The following is a 23,045-nucleotide window of genomic DNA, read 5'->3' as shown; positions in this document are numbered from 1 at the left end:
AAGCAATAAGTTTCACATCTCATGCCAATCACTAAAACAAATTTCCAATGGGTTAGAGATCTCAGTGTAAAAATGAACCACCCTATATAATAAAGAGGTAATATGCAAATTGATCATCACTCCAATACACAAGATGGCCACACCCACGTGGTCAAAGATGGCCGCCCCATGTGGATACAAGATGGCCAGCAGGGGAGAGCAGTTGTGGGCAATCAGGCCAGTAGGGGAGGGCTGTTGGGGGTAACCAGGCCTGCATGGGAGGGCAGTTGGGGGTGACCAAGCTGGCAAGGGAGGGCAGTTAGATGTGACTGGGCCAGCAGGAGAGCAATTAGGTATGTCAGATCAGGCTGGCACGGGAGTGGTTAGAAGGTGATCAGGCTGACAGGCAAAAGCGGTTAGGGGAAATCAGGTAGGCAGGCAGGTGAGCAATTGGGAGCCAGCAGTCCTGGATTGTGAGAGGGATGTCTGACAGTCAGACATCCTTCCAAGGGGGTCCCAGATTGGAGAGGGTGCAGGCTCAGCTGAGGGGCAAATCTCACCATGCCCAAATTTTGTGCACCAGGCTTCTAGTGTAATAATATAAGAAAACATGGCTGACCTAGCTCTTGATGTGGGCATAAAGAAACTTTCTAACTATAATCTAAAATATAGAAACAACCAAAGAAAAGATAGATAATATCAACCTCGTAAAAGTAAATAAAATTTTTACATGGCAAAACACCCAATGCAAAGTAAAAAGACCAATGACAGGGAACTTATATTATGGCTAAAAGGCTAATTTCTCCAATAACTAAAAGAATTTTTAATAACCACTAAAAGCCTGGTTAGTGTGGCTCAGTGGTTGAAGTCAATCTATGAATCAGGAGGTCACAGCTCAGTTCCCTGCAGAGCACATGCCCTGGTTACCTGCTCAGTCCCAGGTGTGGAGTGTGCAGGAGACAGCTGATCAATGATTCTCTCTCATCACTGATATTTCTATTTCTCTCTCCCTCTTTCTTCCTCTCTGAATAAAAAATGAAATCAAGAAAAGCTCCCACAAATATGATATAAATGGACAAAAACCTCAAACAGTTCATAAAAATAAAATTTAAAAATGGTCCTTAAATACATGCCAAGGTTTTTCAACTTACAATAAAATGTAAATTAAACTTTATTAAGAGAACATTTCTCATCTCTCAGATTGGTAAAAAGTTCAAAATCTAGACAACACATTTGTCAAGGCTGCAGAAATTTAGATACTTTCATGCATTTCTGGTGGGAATGCAAAATTATAACCAGTCGTCTGGAGGATGTTGATGATATTGAACAAAATTACATAGGCCTTTACCTTTTGACCCAGAAATGCCACTTCTAGAAATTTGCCCCATAGACATACCTTCACAAGTATGTAAAAGCATATGTGCAAGGTTTTCATTCAGGAATAAGTTGTAATAACAAATATTGCAGTCACTCTAAACCCTCACTTGGAGAGGATTGAATTAAATGTAGTACTCTATACAATGGGGCACAATGCAGCCAAAGAGGAAGAATAAGGGCGGTCTCTATGAATCCTGGATATAATGGAGTGCATACAATAGGCCACCTATTGTGTAAGAAAGCAGGGGAAATTGCTTATTCTTACAAAATGAAACAGGATATATCAACCAGAAATTAAAGAAAACATTTATTAAAAGAGATGGTGTGGAGGTTATAGGGATGAATATGAGAATAATCTTAGTAAACCATTTTTATATAGTTTTAATTTTTTAAACATGTATTTTAAATGTTCAAAAATATGACAAAACCACAAAAAGGCAGACTTTAAATTTGAATACAAGCAGGAAAATTAATCGAACTTCATGTCAAATTGATAATAATCATAGAAAAAAGAATTGTCAAGTAACTTTTGAATAAAGGGCCTTGACCTACAGTCTAAAGAGAATATAAAGTAAAAAAAAACAAAAACCACACTATATTTTCTAACAGCTTTGTTCTTGCTGCTGGTATTGGTGATATAATTCTGAAACTTTTGTGTGTATAATAGGTCAAAATAATGAAAAAGATGTATATTAATGTTTTGGGGGAGCAGGGTTTTTTTCTTATATAAGTGAAACATTATAGGGTTGATTTCAGTGAAAAGTATGAATATAATATACACATATAGACAGATAAATATATTGATTGATAGATAACTTGGAAAAACAAGCATATTTTCTAGCTAGCTCTATTTGCTGAAAAGGTTTTAAGCAAATCCACTTCAGTAGCATTGAGTACAGTTGGCACCTAGATCTGGATTTCTGATTACCATTCACCATTAAAATACTCCTTAGAAAAATGTCTATTTACAGGCCCAGAGCAGGGAATTTGCAAGGTAATCCTGAAAAATCTCATGTCAAAAAGCAAGTGTGTGCACAAAGATTAATGGGTTCATTAAAAAGAAAAATATAAAAGCTGGCTTGGGACAAGTTAGACATTAGAAAGAATGATAATAATTGGTAAGTGAAAACTGAATTCATGAGTTCATAGTGATGAGAGGAGAGAGTTGTGTGGGAGATATCAAGAGAGAGAAGAAATGTTATTTTTATAAAAGAATGTTAGATAATATAGATGGAATAATAAAATAAGAAAATCATCATTTTTACTCCAATGTAATAATTGATTCAAACTAGAGTGATTAGTGAATGCTGAAACCATTTGGTGAAAGATTGTTGAGGAACAGGATATTTATGTGATCTCAAAGTATCTCTCCAAAGATTGAGATAGGAAAAAGGCACTTTCATGGGCAGATCTGATGTTCAATACCTTAAGCAAATAATCAAACAGGCATCACTGAAAGTGGAATAATCTAACATTATCTGCCTCTTTAAGTAATGTTTTCCTCTAGGCAGATCAAAATTAAAAGTGAGTCCCTTCCATATTGGGCTTATGACTGTGAAAATGAAAATTGTACTGGAAAAGCTAAACAGGTAAGAAAGAATTTACTCAAGGCTACTTTAAGGGGAGAGAGGGAGAGGGAAGGGGAGGGGGAGGGGGAGGGGGAGGGAGAGGGAGAGATTAGAACCCAATCTGACCTCTACTGTGTTGTGTTACAATGCTACTGAGTTGGCTCTGTCTCCTGGGAACTATGAATGAGTAATGTCCATCTACAATGTCCTGTCCTGAACAGCCCTGCTCTGCTCCTCTACACTCATGCTCATGGTTTCTTTAATGGAGTCAGTCCATCTCATATTTGATCTTCTTCTTTCCTGAAGCTTTCTTTCTTTTCTTTTATTTTTTTCAGCGTTAAAGAGCTGGATGTTTTAAAGAGCTAGGAAGGGAGTGGAGAGGATCATAGGCCACCTGCATTTGCTAATTGGCCTTACCCAAAGGAAAAGTAAATCTTCTGTATCTTCTTGATAGGAGGTATTTTTACAACTTAAAGCAGTGTCACTGGAAAGTTAAATCTTTATCCTAATGGATCTCAGGTCCTTGAGAAAGACATTAAAGGGTTGTAATCTGGTAAGAAGTTTTTTGTTTTTTTTTGTTTTTGTTTTTAGGTATAATTGTTCTCTAACTTTCATAAGAAGCTTTTTAGAGATTTGAATCTCAAGCAGAAAAAGGATTTATAAGGACAAGTTCTTTTGTTTTTGTTTTTAAGTAAATGCTCTAAGAAAAGGAAGACCTGTTTAAAATTTAGTCATGCTAGAGACATGTTACGGCCATTATGCTCATAACAGTGCAGGCTTATGCGGTCTGACTGAGAGATGTGGGACTTGTGTCTTTTATTGGAACTCACACTAAAATCCTGACTTGACCTTGAACTGCTCATGACTAGACAAACCCCTTTCCTTTGAAAACGCATGAGAATTTTCCTTTGCGTGCTCATAAACCTTTTTCCCACTTTAGTTTTGTTGAATATCCCCTTAGCAGACCTGGGGTTCTCCTCTCTGACTTTTTCCCTGAACTTTAAATCTTCTTTTTCCTTTTCTTCCTTGTTTTTTTGGGGCAGACTATCTTTTGGCTCCCTTCTACAGTAGTTGTCATTCTCTGTGGGCCTTTGACTCAGTGACCCAGGAAACAGCAGAGCTATCTCAGGGCAATATGCTAGTAGGAGAGCCTTCAAGTTCTCCTTCCTTGTGGAGCATATACATATTTCTCCTATTTCTAGTTAGACTAATTTTGAGATGGTGTTTTCACTCTGTCAGTGAGTGTAAGCTATAATGACAACCTTTCCTAATGTGGTGACAAACTATCATAACTTTGTAAATGTTACTCTGGTAATTTTTAATACAGATATTGAATGATTTATATAACGAGTGTGCGCCAAACTGCCATTTTTCACATTTTAAAGATAACATAAAAAATAGTAGCTTTCAAAGATAAGATATGCAATGTAAACTATAATAAAAGAATGTAAAAGGAAATAGAAACTCAGGCAGCAGATAATAGGAGTTAGAAATGTAGAATAGGACCAGACTGCCTGTAGTTTTTATGGTTGGCTCGGAACTCACTGATCATGTGATGCTGAGTGACTACTTGGCCTCTCTGCTGCTTGCCTCATCTACTGTACTAGTGCATAATGGGACTGTTGTAGTTATGAAGTAATTGGACAATGCTTAGAGGAGTGCATGGCACAGAGAATGCAGAAATTTTTGTTTGGATGGATATGATTCTCCCATAGAAAGTAGAAACTTAATTTCCCCACTCTGTGAGGTCAGAAACCAGGTCTGTGCCACGTCATCTCTTTACTTGACCCATTGAAGGTGTATATGGTGGTGTCCCACCCAGATTCCCCTCCAGGATCCACAAACTTATTCCCTGGGAATGTTGCTGAGGCTCACAGCTGGGTTCTTCTCCAAGAATTGCCTAGGGCCAAAAGCAACTGCCATTGGCTAACTTACCCAGTGACTGGTAGACCTGATACAAAGGGCAGGCTTCCTTGTTTCAGTGCTGGGTAACTCTGAAGAGCTCCACATGGGGTCAGCTGGGCTGGGGCCTCTGTCTTCTCTGCATCACAGTTCAACCTCAGCTCTTCCTCTCTCCAGTCCTGCTGTGGTCTCACTCCCACACAGGTGTTGTTCCTGAGCACACTCCTGGATAAACTTGCCCACATACTTTCAATACCTGTTAAAGGGTTAGGAAGAAGAAACTTTGTGGGATGATTGATATATTCATTATCTTGGTTGGATTTTCAAGTTCCTGAACCCTCTCTCCTTTCCATAACGCTTACGTATTTGATTTTATGTAACACTTCCCACATCTTGAACTTTGCTCCAATCAAGCAAGCACCTCTTTCCTTCTGTCCCTTTACATTATGACATCATATGAAGAGAGCACAGATGTACACCATTGGGTGTGGATAGCTGTGAGAAACGGAGGGGGGAAAGGAGGAGCTAATTACCTCAATCAGTGTAAAAAATGTCCTTCAAGGTTCCACAGTAGTGCTCACCATTTCACTGGCAAAAGTGGACTTTCCCTATTAGACAGTTATAAGGAGATTAAATGAGACATGCCAGGATTTCTATTCCAAGTTACACTGCTGCTAGTTCATCAGCATTTCAGGTATCCACAGTGCCACACTCATCCACAAAGGATTTTAAAGTAGAAATGACAATGGCAATAGAGAAAAAAAATTAGTTTATATGTTTGGTAAAAGATAGTCAAATCTGAATGTCCTCTTTGTATGTTTTAAATAGAGAAATTGGAAAAGGAGTTTCTTTGGAAGCCATAAACACCCAGAGAAACCAAGTGTAAGAAACTAGAAGCTATTAGGTCTAGTAATAATTAATGTCGTTTTCTAATACATTTTTTAAATCGAATTTATTTAAACAATACAACAAAATTTAATCAACAATATAGTTGCCGTTGTTTTCTACTACTTGTGCCCAACACTCAGGAAGCATTTTAATCCCTCTGTTGTAAAATTCTTGTGATTTTGATGCAAAAAATTCGGTCAATGCATTTTTGAGGCATTCTTCATTATTAAATTTTTTTCCAAGAAGAAAGTTTTGCAAAGAACGAAACAAATGGTAATCGGAAGGGGCAATATCAGGAGAATATGCAGGTTGAGGGAGAACTTCCCATTCCAACTGGCGCAGTTTTTCAGCAGTGATTTTTGCAGTATGTGGTCGTGCGTTATCGTGGTGAAGAATTACGCCCTTCCGATTAATCAGCGCGGGTTCTTTTTCTGTGAAAGCTTGGGCTAACCTTTCCAATTGGGCACTATACACTGCACTTGTAATGGTTTGGGTAGATGGTAAAAGTTCATAATGAAGAATTCCTTTAAAATTCCACCAAACACACAACATTACTTTTTTCGCATGCAAGTCAGGTTTTGGCGTGGGCTGCGGAGCCTCATTTTTGTCCAACCATTGAGGCCGCCTTTTCAAATTAACATACAGCACCCATTGTTCATCTCCGGTAACAATTTGCTCTAAAAACGGCAAACGGTTTTGACGAGAGAGGAGCGAACTGCAAATTGTGACTCTTTGATTACGGTTGTTGTCGGTCAACTCATGAGGAACCCATTTTCCAAACTTTTGGACTTTGCCAAGTGCACGCAATTGATTGGAAATTGTTTTTTGTGAACAATTTAAAGTTGTCGCAAGCTCTTGTTCGGTAATTTGAGGATTTTGCACCAAAAGAGCTTGAAGAGCTTCTTGATCAAAATTGGACACACGGCCTCGACCACTCTTGTCATCTAACGAAAAATTTCCCTCGTGAAATTTCTCAAACCAACGCTGGCATTTTCTGGCGCTAACTGCATCTTGACCAAGAGCACTACAGATGTTTTTTGCAGCCTCACTTGCTTTTCTTCCTAATTGGAACTCGTAAAGCATGCAGTGCCAAATATGCTCTTCACCCGCCATCTTCTTAGCCCTAGTTTTGCAACAAAAACCAAACCAAACACAAACTTTTTCAAGCAAAACTTGTTAATTGCACTTCACACGTTCTGTAGATACCACGTGTTTGAAGGTTATGTCAATACAAGTCAACGCCAAGCAAGATTTTAAACGAATGTTTAAAAATGACATTAATTATTGCTATATTGGTTGCTTGGCTTCTTCTATTGCACTGCTGTGTTTGAACCTGAGTCAGTAGTTTAGATTTGAAAAAGGTGCCTTATGCCAGCTTAGAAAACATAAGGAAAATGCACTTGGTGATGTTTAGAACCAAATGTTAATAATAACAACAGTATTAACAATGACCAAACACAATTAAATAAGAAATTAATAAAAGCTAAAACCTAAAAATTCCAAACATTAGCTATTTCTATGTCGTCTTACTTAATGCCAAGTTCCGTGTATTATCTCATTGAATCCTGCTACAGCCCCTTTCATTTTAAGTGAAGGAAACAGTGGCACAGAAAGGCTATAACACTTGCCTGAGGTCACAAGGCTGGTAGGTAAGGGATGGAATCCTCAGATGGGTCTGTTTGACTCCGTAGCCTACATTGGTAAGTTTTTTGTTTGTTTGTTTTGTTTTTTACTCTCATGGGAGAGGTCTCTTATCAAGAGCTTGGCAAGCTATGAAAAACTCCTCAAGAGCTATACAAATAGACTTTGAAAAGTATTATTTTGCTATTGCTTTCTATTATTATTGCATTGTACAATAGTTATAGAAGTCAGTGTGTGGTAAGGATTGATTGATTCAAGCTTCTTTCATGTTCTAGAAAATGGTCAATTTTTGTGAATTATTTGCGTGTGTTTGAAAAGAATGTTTATTGTATTTGTAGATACATGCTGGATCAGTATTGTTTATTTTCTTGTTTTATTCCCTTACTTTTTTTGCCTGCTTGATCTACTTCTTTCTGAGAGAGATGTGTTAATATCCTGTGGTGATTGATCAATTTCTCCTCTCAGTTCTATTTATTTATCTTATACGTATTGAGACTGTATGGTTGCATTTATGCTGGATCAGGATGGTTAATTCTTCTTGGTGAATTTCCCTCCATCATTAATAAGACCCTATTTTATCCTTAAAGATGCATTTTGCCATAGTATAATTTGATATTAGAATTTTTATATCATGTTTCTATTAATATTTTCATGCTTTATCTTTACTAAACCTAAAAAATAATATAAAAACAGGTTTGTATATGTGTTTATGTGTGCATGGTGTTGGGAGAGGTTTGGTTTCAGTTATTGAACTTAGTTAATTCAAGAAAGGGGTTGTCAATAAATGATACACATAAAATATATAATTGGATTCATTTCTAAAGTATGACAAAAAATTAAGATGAAAGTTCAAATAATAAATTTATGAGACACCATTGGAGAATACAGGGATGGGCAAAAGTAGGTTAAACTATCAGCCATCATTACCTAAAAGATAAATCATAAATAAGAATATGAAATAACAACAGTAGTAAGACATAATACAATACATAATACAATAATTAATAAATTAATGAAAAAGAATACAAGAACAAACGCTGTGTTTTGTGTACTCACAACTGTAAACTTACTTTTTCTCACCCCTGTATAGAATAGCTTTGGAGTAGGAAATGATTTTTTTAAATGGTGGCAAAAATTCTAACTACAAAGGAAAGATTGTTACATTTGACAGCAAAGTTGAAATTTTTTGTTCATAAAAAACTGCCATAAAATAAAAAAAATCCAGAAAATGAAAGTATATTTATAATGCATGTTCTTGTCAAAGAAAGTATTTGGAAAATATAATTAATTCTTCTCACAAAATCAATAGAAAAATGGACAAAAGATAAACAGATACATCACAAAAGAACCTGAAATGGTCTAATACAATAGTATAAAAATTATCAACCTCACTAGCAATCAAATTATTGCAAATAAAAAACCATCACAATGAAATACCATTTCATATCCATCAGTTAGTAAAAATGAAAACATCTGAAAGGATCTCATTTTGTAAACAGCTGATAATGCATAAAAACACAGAAATTCTACTCCTAGACTTAGACCCTGAAGAAATGCTTGTTTTTGTACACTAATCCTTGTATAAGACTTTTCATAGCAGCATATATCTGTATTTATGAAGACCAGAAATAACCCATATGTCCATGAATTGGAGAATTGACAAACACATTTTGATGTGATTACACAAGGAATACTAGAGCAAAGAGATGCTGTGTTCCTGTGATTGGTATGCCCATGGGTTATTGTATCCCTGTAATATGCATGTGACCCAACATTCCTGAGTATATCTAAAAAACCCCAATTCTCAGCCAGGAGAACCTATATCTGGTCCCATATGCCCTTGATCTACTATGACAATAGCTTCCTTTTCCTGCATTGCCCGTAGAAATTTCCTTTTATATCAAGCTTTGAATTTTAATTTTGTGAATAATGTTCTCTCAAGTATTTCTATTGTATAATATAGTTTATAGCAAAAGGAGACCTTTCTGCATGAAAAATGTCACAAGAAGTCACTGGCTCTCATCTGTATTGATTCATCCTGTTTCAGGATTCAGTGCTTTATACTAAAATCATGTTGCTTTGCCCAAGTTCAGCTGTTGTGTCTGCAGAAGATAGAAGTATATTCTTCATTAAATCTTTTTAGAGTTCTCTTTTATTTATGTTTGTTCCTCTTACTGAAAAAGGACTTTATTTCCTATAGGACTCTCTTTCACAGCCCGCGTAGAAAGAGTTCCAATTCAGGGTTCAGCTTCTGGAGAAGGGCCGCACACAAATGAAGAGACTTGAAGAAATTCAATTTGGCGATTTGGGGGGCCAGGCGGTAGTCCAACTCTAGTGGGAGAACTACTACTGCTCTGGCCCTGCCATCCCCTTTTATTGAGGCTTTGGGGAAAACATCTTAAGCAACATAAACAGAAATTTACATGTAGCCCCTGGGCAGGAAATAAACTTTCACGGACAAGGTAGATTCTGCTTCAGCTAACAAAATCTCAACTAAAGGTTAGAGCAATTAAGGTTGTTGACCAGCCTTCCTGGCTTCCTGTCACTCTTTTTCAGTGAAACTGATTTGGTTTCCAGCAATTTCCCCTCTCTTTTAGATCAGCTGTTATTTCCACATCAGTCTATATGATGATTTATCATGATAAAGGCACTTTAAAAAATCTTTTCTTATATCAGCTATCCTGGTGCATCTGCAGAATCATTTTCAGGTCTTCTAAAGAGCTGAATGTAGACTTGTGAAAGGAGACCAGGAATGACAGCTTAGGTAATAAATTAGATGTGCAAAACCAAGATTTCAGAATGCAGTCATAAAATTGACCATTTGCCCTGCCTTTTCCTTCCCATCTCTTCCCATTATCCCCTTCTTCTCTTTCTCCTTCTTTTCCCATTCTCCTCCTTCTCCTCTCACCACTTATTCTTATTTTTGCCTTAATATTTTTAGTTTACCCTAAAACTCTTAGAAAAGGCTAGATCATAGAATACATCTACTTGAGAATTTTATAAATATAGCCAGTCTGGAGAACCATTTTTTGTGTGTGATACCTTCAATAGGATAAATTGTATATGGTGTGCCAGACTGCCCAAACTCCCTCATTTCCCTACACCCAGTCTCTATTTCTTTTCCCAATCTATCTTTTTTCATGAAACACAAGAATCTGCCTGAAGTATCTCCCATGAATAAGAAATACTTATTGTACTTGGATGACCCAAAAAGAAAGGTTTAGACACCTTCTCCACCTATTTGCTTGGTACTATCCTTGATTCCAGCTTTTGATCCAAGAGGGTTAAAAAGGGAAATACAATATTTCAGATTGGCTATTAGTAAGTTGCCTTATTTTTAAACCATCTATGTTTGGAAACTAGTACTTCACTTTAAATGCCATATTAGATTCCTTATCTGATACTCACACATTCAAGAAGCTAAATGACTGGTTGATGTTTCTTTCTCATCAACGTTTCTAACTCTCTGTCCCTCTCAATTCCTCTCTGTGTAAAATCAATAAAATATATTATAATAAAAAAAGAAGCTAAATGAGCTACAAACAAATAAATATAAATGAAAGTACAAAATACATCATAGGAGAGAAAAAAAATGGCAGTGGAATAGACAGACGGGTCCTGAGCCTTGTCCTGGAGCAGAAAGAAGGAACAACTGAGGGACGCAAGGGGAGAATTTGCTGGTGAGTTAAAGGGCAGCTAAACTCAGGAGAGGGTGGGGACTGCTGGATGGGGTTCCCCTGACCGGCCAGCCCCCACTGCGGCTGAATTTCCTGTCAGAGCAACTGGCTCCAACAAGGAAACTGCACCATCTTAAAGAAGAAAGTGGATCTTATGGGAAGCTTGAAAAGGTGCAATTGCGGAGACCACATGTTTCTCTGTCTCTGGATCTGCTTTTGTTCATCAGTTTATGATGTTCATTATATTCCATAAATTAGTGAGATCATGTGATATTTATCTTTCTTTGACTGGCTTATTTCATTTAGCATAATGCTCTCCAGGTCCATCTCTGCTGTTGCAAATGGTAAGAATTCCTTCTTTTTTACTACAGTGTAGTATTCCATTGTGTACATGTACCACCGTTTTTTTAATCCACTCATCTGCTGATGGACACTTAGGCTGTTTCCAAATCTTAGCTATGGTGAATTGTGCTGCTATGAACATAGGGGGCATATATCCTTTCTAATTGGTGTTTCTAGTTTCTGGGCTATCATCAACAAATCAACAAATGACAAGTGCTGTTGAGAATGTGGAGAAAAAGGAACCTTTGTGCACTGCTGGTGGGAATGCAGAGTGGTACAACCACTGTGGGGAACAGTATGGAGTTTCCTAAAAAAACTAAAAATGGAACTCTCATTTGACCCAGTGATCCACTTCTAGGAATATATCCATGCTCTTCTTCATTTGTTTCTTGGATGCTGTATTTCCCATTGCTGGCTGCCAGGCCATGGGATGCAGTGGGAATCTGAAAAAACTGCAGAATTGTGTTTTTGTTTCCTGGTTTGAATTGTGCTGGGTATCGATTGCTTTTTACACCATCTCCTCAGACAGGAGTGGTATGCTTTTGGTTCCTCTCTTCCAGGCTGGCTGTATAATCAAATCACCTGCCTTAGATGGGCCCTGGCACTTCTTGTCCCACACAAGGCTATTGTTTAGCAGGCCACACTGGTCTGGCCATACTTTGATTATAATGTTGAAATATTTCTGTATTTATTGGTAAGTAGGCATTGCTCCAAGTCCTTGACAGGCTCCCCTGCCACCCTAATGCACTGGCCTGTCCCCTGGGATCTCCTCAGCCTCTTCCAAGCCAGCAACTGAAGACTTAATGCTCAGCACAGGAGGGCTTTAAGACTGTGTAGTTCTGACTGGCTAGTCCAGGGCCACATAGATTGTTCAGTATTTTGAATCTCACTCTTGCTTTTTGGCCAAGGAAGGGCCAGCCTTCCTTCTAACATCAGGTTTATGGAGGTAGGAAGACTGTTTTCATTAGAGAAAAAAGTTCCTATTCTGGGTAAAATGGAAGCTATTGTTTATTAAGCACTCATTCTACCAAGTCCTGTGCTGAGAATTTTACCTGAAACATTTTATTTAATGCTCACAAGTCTTTGTGAAGCTCCTAATAGCGTTATACCCATTTTGTGCTTGAGGAAATAAAGGCATCCCGTTCTCCATTTATTAGTTGCTGGCTGAGCTTTTCTCCATCAGGAAGTTGTTCTCTACCAAGAAGAGCTTCCCTATTTGAGGCCTTCAGATACAATGCTGGAGGGAAGCTGAGCTCTGATGGATATAGCAGCCTGTGAAAATTAAGCATGTTTTTTAGCTGTGCTGTAGTGGGTGGCATATAGTACTAGCTGTAGGAAATGGCAGTTTTGGCTTCTGTCCTGGACAGACTGCCCTCATGGCTATATGTCTAGTCATAACCCATTTCTAGGAGGACAAAATTAGAGGAATACAGAAATGGGTGGCAAGCTTTTGGAAAAGTCCTAGGAATGTCCCTTGGGATAAAGAGTTGAAGTCTGGAAAGTTTAGTGTTTAGTTTCTTAAATGCTCATGGTGAATTTGAGGATTTCTTCAGTATTTGAGATTCATGTGGAAGGGATTCATCTTGCTCTGCATGACCTCAGAGGGCAGAGGGAAGGCCAGCAAGCAGATGCTTTATCTGTATAGGTACATAAATACAGCAGTAAGTGGGAAGGAGCATCAAATCCCCAGACAGACTGTTTTGGAGAGATATACTTCTTTTTAGCTATTTGATAGCCCAAAGAAGTATGAGTTTACAGTAGGACCAAAGGATAAAGATGTCTGAGGGGAAGCTGGTAGACATCCTTACCAAAGGCATTAAGAGCAGAGATTCTGGAGCCAGATGGCATGGATAAGAATCTCTGCTTGCATCTTACTACTATCTTGGCAAGTGGCTTAGCCTCTCCTTGACTCCATTTCCTTATCTATAAATGGAAATAATAATAGAACCAACCATGTTGAGTTGTTTGAGTGTGAAATGAATGAATATTTTTTTAAAAAATAAATCTTTATTGTTCAGATTATTACAAATGTGCTCCTTTTTCCCCTCCCCCCTCAATTGCTCCCCTCCACCAGGTTCCCACCCTACCCTCTGCCCTTTCCCCACCCCCATTGTCCTCATCGATAGGTGCACAGTTTTTGTTCAGTCTCTTCCCACACCCCCCACTCCCCTTTTCCCCAAGAATCGTCAGTCCATTCCCCTTCTATACCTCTGATTCTATTATATTCATCAGTTAATATTGTTCATCAGATTTTTTAATTCCCTTGGTTTTTAGTTTCAATTGTTCATCATTTTTATCTTTATCTTCTTCCTCTTCCTAAATAACCCCCTTCAGCAATTCATATAATTCTGGTTTGGCGGTGATGAACTAACTCCTTTAGCTTTTTTTATTTGTGAAGCTCTTTATCTGGTCTTAGATTCTGAGTGACAGCTTTGCTGGGTAGAGTATTTTTGGCTGTAGGTTATTGCTGTTCATCACCTTGAATATTTCTTGCCATTCCCATCTGCATGGTTTCTGTTGAGAAATCAGCTGACAATCATATGGGTGCTCCTTTATAGGTAACTCTCCACTTTTCTCTTGCTGCTTTTAATATTCTCTCTTTGTCTTTTGCTCTTGGAATTTTAATTATGATGTGTCTTGGTATGTTCTCTTTGGATTCCTTTTGTTTGGGGTTCTGTGTGCTTCCTGGACTTGTAAGTCTATTTCTTTCACCAGGTGGGGGAAGTTTTCTGTCACTATTTCTTCCAGTATTCTTTCGGTATCTTGCTCTCTGTCATCTTCTGGGATCCCCATAATTCTGATGTTGGTTCACTTGAAATTGTCTCAGAGGTTTCTTACACTATCTTCAACTTTCTGGATTCTCTTCTCTTCTTGCTCCTACGGAGGAGTGTCCTCTGGCTCTTCGTGTTCAAAATCTTTATCTTGATTCTTGCGATCTTCCAGTCTGTTTTTAGGACTGTGTGTAATATTTTTTATTTCAGACAATGTTTTCTTTATTTCTAGTTGATCCCTTTTCATATCCTCATATATCTCATTTATCGGTCTCTTTTAGGAAATTCTTGAAAAAACTTATAACTGTAGTTTTGAACTCAATGTCCATTCTTTTCTTTTCCTCCATCTCCTTCCTTTGTGTCCTGCCTCTTCTCTACATTTTAGTTGTTTCTCTGATTTGATGGAATAGTTTTGTGTGCTAGGTGTTCTGGTAGAGCCCAGTAGCACAGCCTTCCCAGTTACCTGAGGTGGACAGTCTTGGTGTAGCCCTTTGTGGGCTGTGTGTGCAGTCTTGTTGTTAAGTCTTGCTTATTGTTGGTATCACTGGGAAGCGTTGATCTCCAAGCCAATTGGCTGTAAGGATCAGCAGTGTCTCAGCTAGGAGGGCTTCTGTACTCCACTTGGATGGGGCGGAGTCTCGGGGTGGCATAGACAAGCTTTGGTTCCCTGTCAGTCTCACCTTAGGAAAGTCTTGTTAGCAGTGAGTCTTGCAAGATTGGTTGCAGGCGCGTGCACCTCTTTGGTAAAGGCGCAGACAAGCTTTGGATTCTGGTCAGTCCCTCCTTAGAAAAAGCCAGCCTCTGGGAGAGCTCCTGTGCTCAGCTTGGATGGGGCAGAGTTTTGGGGTGGTGCAGACAAGCTTTGGTTTCCCGTCGGCTCCTCCCCAAGTCCAGCAGTAATAGCCACTGGCTTCACACACCTCCGAGAGATCTCTGCCTGCTGCCTGACAGTCTGGCCTCTCCCTGACTGGGGCCATCTGTCAGAGCAATAGAGTGATTCTGTTTTCATCCCAAACAAGAAAGCCAGCCAGGCGTTAGCTGTCTTCCCTCTCTGTGCACCTGGAGTAAGCTAGTAGCAAACTCGGCCTGCCCTCTCCGCGCACCTGGTGTAAGCCAGCAGCGAACTCTGTGGCCACCCTTTCATATGCACAGTTCCTGAGGCTCAGTGCGCCTTCTCTCTCCTTCCCAGATGGCAGAACCTCTTCTCAGCCAGCCATCCAGTGATTCAGGGCGATGCCTACCCTGTTTTCCAGTTCTAAATTCAAAATTGTGGTAGGCTGCATTCGGGTGTCTACCCTATGCCGCCATCTTGGTTTCTCTCCTCATGAATGAATATTTCTAATCACAAACTACTGTTTGTACAATGTGAGCACCTAAGGAGTGCTAGCTATTATTCTCATTGTTTCTATAAGAGGCACAGGAAGCACATGCCTCTTACTTACGTTACCTTTTCTCTTTGGTGCATGATGTTTTACAGTGTACAAAGCTCTTACACAGGTATTAGCTGATTTGAATCAGCAACTGTGTGCTATAGGTAGAGTTATATTATCTCCAGGGGAGAGATGAGACAACAGGGTCAGGGTTATAAGTAACTTAGCAAGTGAGGAAGGAGAGAGTTCTGGCTTGAGCTCAAATATTTTGTCTAAATCTAGAAGTCATTCCCCTGTACCAAATTGCCTCCTCCCTAGTTTCCAATTTGGTAATACTGCTGGACAGTAATAGCTTTAGGATGAATCTAAATAAATGACTATGTTTGATGTTAGTTAGCATAGTCATCTTATACTCTAGTCAGAATCTGATGAACGCTACACCTGTGATTTGTGTTGCAATAATTTTCTCTTGAAAAGTAAATAATTAATTCACAAAGGAGGTTACCTCCTGGCACACATTTTTCTTTTGATTTAAAATTTCATGTCTAGTAGTTTAGCTGTGTTGATAGTCAAATTATGAGCCCCAGGGAAAAATGCAATATGAGATTTCTAGGAACCTTCAAGAAATTATTACCGGCTTCCCATATTTTTATGATTTTATCTAAGTGCAAGAGTTGATAACACAAAAGGTGATATGAAATGATAAATATTTCCCAATTTCTCACTTGTAGATCTAATGAGGTGAGAATCACAGATGCCAGGAAAGATGCTCATTTTCTCTAACCTCCTATGTTGTCTATACCTGACTGATAAGCCTTTGAGCTTGATGGATATTCTGTGGGGGAAAGAGAACCCTCCCATTTTCTAGGAAAAGCACTGAGCCCTTAGCTCTAGGAGTCATGTTCCGTAAAAGATTACATGTTCTCATTTCCAAGATGAAATTAAGCAAGATAATGTATGTAAAATACCTAAGTGTCTGACTCATACCCACTGCTTAGTAAGTGCTGGGAAGAAAGGCATGCAGAAGAAACAAGGTTCTCCATTCTGCTGGTTTTGCCATTGTAATACAGGGAGCTTTGCTTCCTTTGTATTGCTTGTTTATACTCGATTTAATAGTTCAATATATTATTTATTTCTTGAAATTCCAAATACTGTGAATAGAAATACTTATTTATTCAACTAGAGTATATTGAGTACATACATGCCAAGTATTACTAAAAAGAAATGAGCCCAGTGGTGTTGCTTGGTAGTTGAGCATGGACCCATGTACCAGGAGATCCCTAGTTCTATTTTAGGTCAGGGCACATACCTGGGTTGCCAGCTCAAACCCCAGCAAGGGGCATGCAGGAGGCAGCCAATCTGTGTTGATGTTTGTCTCTCATCAATGTTTTTATCTCTCTTCCTCTCCCTACGTCTATGTCTAAAATCAATAAAAACACATATATTTTTAAATAAATGAAATAATTACTTTCATAGAGTTAAGTTGAGGAGGAATCAGATAACTTAAGAGATAGTGAGATGCTTTTTTGATATATTTAGTACTGTGTTTGTTGTATTTTGTTCTGTGGCACATCCCTATTTAAATTAGAATTGAGGCATTCTTTGTCTCAGGGAAGGGTTTTTATAGTAGAATACAGAAATATAGAAGTCTTGGCTTTTGAGTTTCAAAATATGTTTGAAAACTCAAGGCACAGGCAATAGTTTGAAAGAAAAGACGTTGGCTTCCAAAAGTTTAGGAATTTGAGGTTCCAAATCTTTGCTTTGAAGAGACTTATGGTAGAGTATATTAGACCAATCAGATTTTGGGATCTTTGTTTTTCCTGCTCCATAAGAGACAAAGATTTTCTGGGCTAAAGGACAAGTGGAGGGAATGTGATAGAAATGAATACTGGTGCTATTTCCAGAGAAGGGGGTCCCATGGATGAGTTCTAGGGAAGACAGTATGTTCAATAGGTTTGGGGAGCGTTTGGAGGAAGAATATCTGCATTTAGCTTTCAAAATAGAGTGTGGAGTATAAGGCTGCTTGTGTTGTCATTTCTTTATCCTGACACATAAGGTCAGTGGTAATGGATATGTAATGATTGGGCCTGCCCCAGGGATAAGGTGATCAGATTTTAACATTGGTAAAGCGGGACACCATTGACGGGGGACACCATCAGCAGTGGGATTCATTTTTCTCCACATCCTCACCAGCACTTGTCATTTTTTGATTTGTTGATGATTGCCATCCTGACAGGTGTGAGATGGTACTGCATTGTCATTTTGATTTGCATCTCTCGGATAATTAGTGACTGAGCATGTTTTCATATGCCTCTTGGCCTTCCTTCTGACTTCTTTGGAAAAGTATCTATTTAGGTCCGTTGCCCATTTTTTGTTTGGGTTGTTTATCTTCCTTTTGTTAAGTTGTATGAGTTCCCTGTAAATGTTGAGATTAATCCCTTATCAGTGATAACACTGGCAAATACGTTCTCCAATGCAGTGGGCTTTCTTGTTGTTTTGTTGATGGTTTCTTTTGCTGTGAAAAGAGAGAGAGATCAACCAAAGGACTTGTAAGCTTGCATATAAGCCTAACCAATGGACACAGACAACAGGGGGGTGAGGGCATGAGGCGGGGGAATAGAGGGAGGGGTACGGGGAGAATAAGGACACATTTGTAACACCGGAGTCAATAAAGAAATTAAATTAAAAACAAAAAAAACTGAGAGCTGACTACATGAATTTCTTTTCATGAAATATTTTGTGAACTTCCTTAAAACTAGGAAGCTTATTGTTACTCTATGATCATCGTAAAGACACCTCTGCTCAATTCAGGTGTATGGGAGAAAGGAAATGTTCTGAAAAATGAACACACAAACATGGAGAGGCTTTAAATTGGGTGAAAGTATTGTATCATAAATCATCGAGATAGATATGAGACAGCTTAATGAGCCATTTAATTAGGAGTCTTTATTTGCCTGGGCCCAGAGAAATATATTTCCCAAATCTCTGAGACCCAACAGTAGTTTTGAGTTATCTGCTTATGTGAGTAAAACAAGATGGAGAATTTCTTGTAAGAGAGCAGTAGCATGAGAAAATAACTGCTCTGCTCCTCTGTGGCAGAGAGGGAGATGGGGCTTTGAAGTCACGGGTTCCCAGCCTTCCTGGCCTCGGAGGAGGTTCCTTCCAGCAACCACTCCCAGTAGAGAAATAGTGTTGCATGTTGAGGGACCAGCCAAGGAAGAAGATGCCTTGACAGTAAGGTGCCAGGGAAACCCTGGGAAGGGAGCAGAGTGGGAGGATGGCCCCAGAGGCTTAGGCACATTGAGTCAGAGAGATTTGAAGATGAGATGAGAAAAGGGGGGATTAAAAAAAAAAGAATATGGGTGATGAACTGGATCTACTTTGGTATTCTGAGAGAGATAAAGATAAATTAGAATTGCATTTCAATTACTTGTAATTGTTGAACTTATTTCTTTCATTAAACTGCTTAATCAAAAAAAGGGATACATGAGGAACCCTAGATTTTATTTTTACCACATGCTTGTCTTTTTTCATTTCACTGCCAACTGCTTGAGGACAGGAGTCGTGTCTCACCCATCTCCAGATCCTTGGTGCCTCTCCGGGGCCCAGCACTGAGAGAGGTAGGTACTCTTGTCCTGGGCTGAATGAGTTTACCAGCTCTCCTATTTCAACTGGCACTTTCCTGAATTAGCACAGAAAGCCCATGTTTCCTGAAGCTCCAAGTCCCAGGCAGACTGGAGGAGTTGACATCCTAGACTGAGTCAATGGACACTAAACTCTAATATTGACTTAAACTTGGCAGACTAAGTGGAATTCCCAGTAGAAATCCAATCCCACCTCTAGTCACACCAGGGAGTTTTTTCATGGCTGCATCAGGGAGAGTGCTGTTTTTTTCCTGTATGACTCATTCTCATTGTGTGCTAAGAGGCACAGCCCAGTTGCCAGACCCAGCCTCTTTAAGACCCTTGTTCTGTATCACACAAACCCCAGCAGCTGCTGGGAGCTCATCACTGCTTTCTCAACAGTGAGCTTGTGGCCTATAATGAGAATATTTTTATTCTGAAGAAAAACAAACAAACAAACAAACAAACAAACAAATAAAGGAAACCTGGCTCCATCTTAGAGTAGCATGATCAACTTTGTGTGTGTGTGTGTGTGTGTGTGTGTGTGTGTGTGAGGGTATTAAGGAAAAAGAAACTTTCTTAATTTAACATGAAAGATTTTATTAAATGCCCATCAATTCCAGAACCTCACAGAATTTTTTATTCTAGCTTTTCAAACCCACTCTGCTTCTCTCACTTCTGGGCCTTGGTATATGCTGTTTCCTTTGCCTAGCGTTTCTTTATCCTTTTCTTCACATGCTGACTGCTCCTTAGCTTAAGCAACTCCAGCTCTCCCTATCTACCTCTTCCATTAAGATCAGACCTCTTCCGTGTGTTTCCGCAGAATACTAGGTTTAGAGGGTCTCGGCCTGTTTCATGTGCTTCTTCCCCTTGTACTATGAGTCCCTGAGGACCTGGCTAGTTGGAGGTGCTTTCCTGTGAGTCTGTTCAGCCAAGTGGGCAGTAAAAGGAGCCCATGTGAATAACAGGGCAACATGTCATCTCTCAGAAGTCTATTGAATCATCTGGAAATGAGTTTTCCAAAGGTGATTATGATGTGAACAAAAACTTTAACTGAGCATGTGCTGCAAATTCATCACAGAGATGTGAAAAGACAGCAGCTGATTTATCAGAGGGAGCTTAGAGTCCAGACGTCTGATTACTTGCATGTATAAGATTAAAAGCTCCCTAGGTGTCTGTCGTTGGCTAGTCCACCATTATTCTTTCATTTTATGGTGATAGAAGAAGCAAGTCTTGTTTTCGGAGTCTCTGATTACTATATAAACATGTTTTTATACCATATTTCCTTACATGTTTTTATACCATATTTCCTTACAACTAGAAAGAGGTCAGGCAGTTCACCAGCTACCTGTCACAAAGAAGGTCTTCATGCAGAAAAGCACACTGTTGAAAAGGCCAAAAGCCTAGGTCTTAGACCTGGCCCTGTACCATCCTATCTTATGACCTTAGTAGTCTTGCCTCTGTGCTAATAATATTCATTGTGTGAGTTGGTCATCTCTCATGTCTATTTCATTAACTAGAGGCCTGGTGCATGAATTTGTGCATGGGTGGGGTCCATTGAGGTGGCCTGAAGAGATCAGGCTCCAGCTTGTGCTTGCAGCCCCACAACCCCACCTAGCACCCCTGTAACCAACAACCTTGGCCTGGTGCCACCCCCTCTCTGGCTCCACCATCGCACCAGTGGGGTGATCGATCAGGGCTGGGACCCTTGTCTGGCTCCCTCAGCGCTTGGGAGCTGGGTTGTGGCCCTGCCCTCTGCTGCCACAACTGGTTGCTGTCGTGGGGTAATGGCAAGGCGATAGGACCCCCACTTGCACCTGCTTTGCCCTGCCAGCAACCAGCAGGCCCACCCAGCCCAGCCTCGATTGGGACTGGGTGAAACGGCCCCAATAGACCTAATCACTGGCCAGGCCTAGGAACCTTACTTGTGCACATACTGTATTTCGTGCACCAGGACTCTAGTATATAATAAGGACTGTCTTTTCCAGTCATTTAGACTCAATCTTGTTTTATTTTAAGTATAAACAACATTATTAAGTGTCAGGGCAAATTTCCTTACCCAAACTCAGAAAAAGAGAGCATTTTATTGAACTACTAGGAATCTATGAAGTATCTAAACTAAATTCTTTTGATAATTCTGAGGGTTTCCAAAAATATTTGGTGGACAAAGGATTGATCAGAAAGGTAGTAAATTCTTGGGGGCTATATGTCCACCAAGAACAAGGAAGGAAGAGAGCCCCTGGAGAAGTAAAAGTTACAATTAATGCATACCAGTCATATTGGAGGTAGAATGAGATGTGAGGGAAGAACAGTGGTTCTCCATTAAGAAAGACTATCCAGAATGTTTGATATATTAAAAATGAAAGAGAAAGCCTGGCCAGAGTGGCTCAGTGGTTGATGAACCAGGAAGTTATGGTTTTTTCTTGGTCAGGGCACATGCATGGGTTGAGGCTCAATCCCTAGTGTGGAGCATGAAAAAAAAAAAAAATCTATCTAATAAAGAGAGAATATACAAATTGACCATCACACCGTACTAAGATGGCTGTGCCCACACCAGAGGCAGGGATTCTGTAACACAAGATGGCTGCACCCACCCCAGAGGTTGCGTTCCTGTAACCAACAATCAGCAGGGACCTGAGGCCGTGCCACCTGTCTGGCGGGACTTGACGGGGACCTCAAGGCATGCTCCCTTCCTCAGCCTGGACCAGGAGACTCAGGCTGTGCACCCTGCCCAGTGGCAGGCCAGGGGATCGGAGGCTGTGCCCCGACCTTGTGGGGTTTAACAGGGCTGGAGTCTGCTGGATTTGGATATGGCCCAATGGGGGTGGGGCCAGCTGGGTCTGGGACTGGGTCTTGTGTGATTTTGAGGCACATGTGGGTAGGCAGGAACTTAACTCTGGTTCCCATGGCGCACCCCAAACTCAGATAAGAGGAAGATTTTCATATACATTTTACTAATTTTCTTTCATATCTGACACTTCTATTATAGCAAAAGGGCAAATAGCAATATTAAAATATTTCCTCTAATTTCTTTTCATTGTGCACGAATTTCATGCACTGGGTCACATATTGTGTGTGTGCACCAGGCCTCTAATACACACACACACACACACACACACACACACACACTGAGTGGCCAGATTATTATGATCTCTGAACGCATAATAATCTGGTCACTCAGTGTGTGTGTGTGTATTAGAGGCCTGGTGCAGGCCGGTGCATGAATTCGTGCATGGCTGGGGTCTGGCCAGCCTGGCCAAGGGGAGGGGTCATGGGCAGTTTGCATTTTAGCCTTCTATTATACAAGATATACACTGAGTGGCCAGATTATTATGCATTCAGAGATCATAATAATCTGACACCTCTCTCTCTCTCTCTCTCTCTCTCTCTCTCTCTCTCTCTCTCTCTCCATATATATATATATATATATATATATATATATATATATATATATATATATGGCAGTAGAGAGCTGTAAAATGAAGAACTCCCCATCTGACCAGAATAAAGGAAGTGCCAAGCAATGATCTGGGAATATTCTTACTCCACTAATGAAACCTTTGCTTTATAATCAGGTTGGGGCCACTGGCATCTTGGCTGACACCAGTAAGCATTATATTCATCTAATGTGCACACCTTATGCTCACCAAGCAAGACTCTGCTTGGATGTGGCTTCTCATGATGTGCTTACAGAAGGAGAATTGATAGTGAAAAAGTAACATCAACAACAATAGCTAGTAATTTTTGAGTACTTTGAATATGCCTGGAGTTATTTAGTGGATTTTATTTAAACCTTACAATAATCCAGTGAGGAAGATTCTACTAATACTTTCATGTTACAGGTGATGAAACCGAGCCACACTAAGATTATGTAACAATACTGAAGTCTCATAGCTAGATCTCAGAG

The sequence above is a fragment of the Pipistrellus kuhlii genome, unplaced genomic scaffold, assembly GCF_014108245.1.
Source record: "Pipistrellus kuhlii isolate mPipKuh1 unplaced genomic scaffold, mPipKuh1.p scaffold_m20_p_8, whole genome shotgun sequence".
Lineage (NCBI taxonomy): Eukaryota > Metazoa > Chordata > Mammalia > Chiroptera > Vespertilionidae > Pipistrellus > Pipistrellus kuhlii.
The sequence above is the reverse complement of the archived record's forward strand: the minus strand, read 5'-3'. Positions refer to the sequence as shown.